We start from the raw sequence: 560 nt of genomic DNA on the forward strand, positions 1-560 counted from the left end.
CCTCATAGATTGATGTGTTTTTTTTTAAATCGAACATAGGCAAATTACATTGCATGCAAACTCCTATGTTCGTATTTAGAAAAAATTCACTGTATCTTAGATGTTAAATAATCTTGGTAGTACCATTAATTTTCTCCTTAATTTTTCGTCATTCTACACCGGGCCGTGTAGCTTATATCAGAACATCAGCATGGGTTTATTAATAAGCGATCCACGTTAACGAACCTTGCATGCTTTAAGCAATTTGTATCGCTAGCGTTAGATTCCAGGGGCCAGGTTGATGTCATTTACACTGACATATCTAAGGCATTCGATCGAATACCACATAATCTTTTGATAGCGAAACTCCGATGCTATGGGTTTCATGACGCCCTACTACGGTTATTTCAATCATATCTTTCACATCGCACCCAGCGTGTGACGTTTAATAACTTTGTATCTTTTCCAATAAATGCTACCTCTGGAGTACCTCAAGGGTCTAATTTAGGACCCCTCTTATTTAGTCTATTTATTAATGATGTGACTGATGCGCTAAACTGTCAAAGACTCTTATTTGCCGA

Source organism: Photinus pyralis, unplaced genomic scaffold (assembly GCF_008802855.1).
Source record: "Photinus pyralis isolate 1611_PpyrPB1 unplaced genomic scaffold, Ppyr1.3 Ppyr1.4_LG7, whole genome shotgun sequence".
Lineage (NCBI taxonomy): Eukaryota > Metazoa > Arthropoda > Insecta > Coleoptera > Lampyridae > Photinus > Photinus pyralis.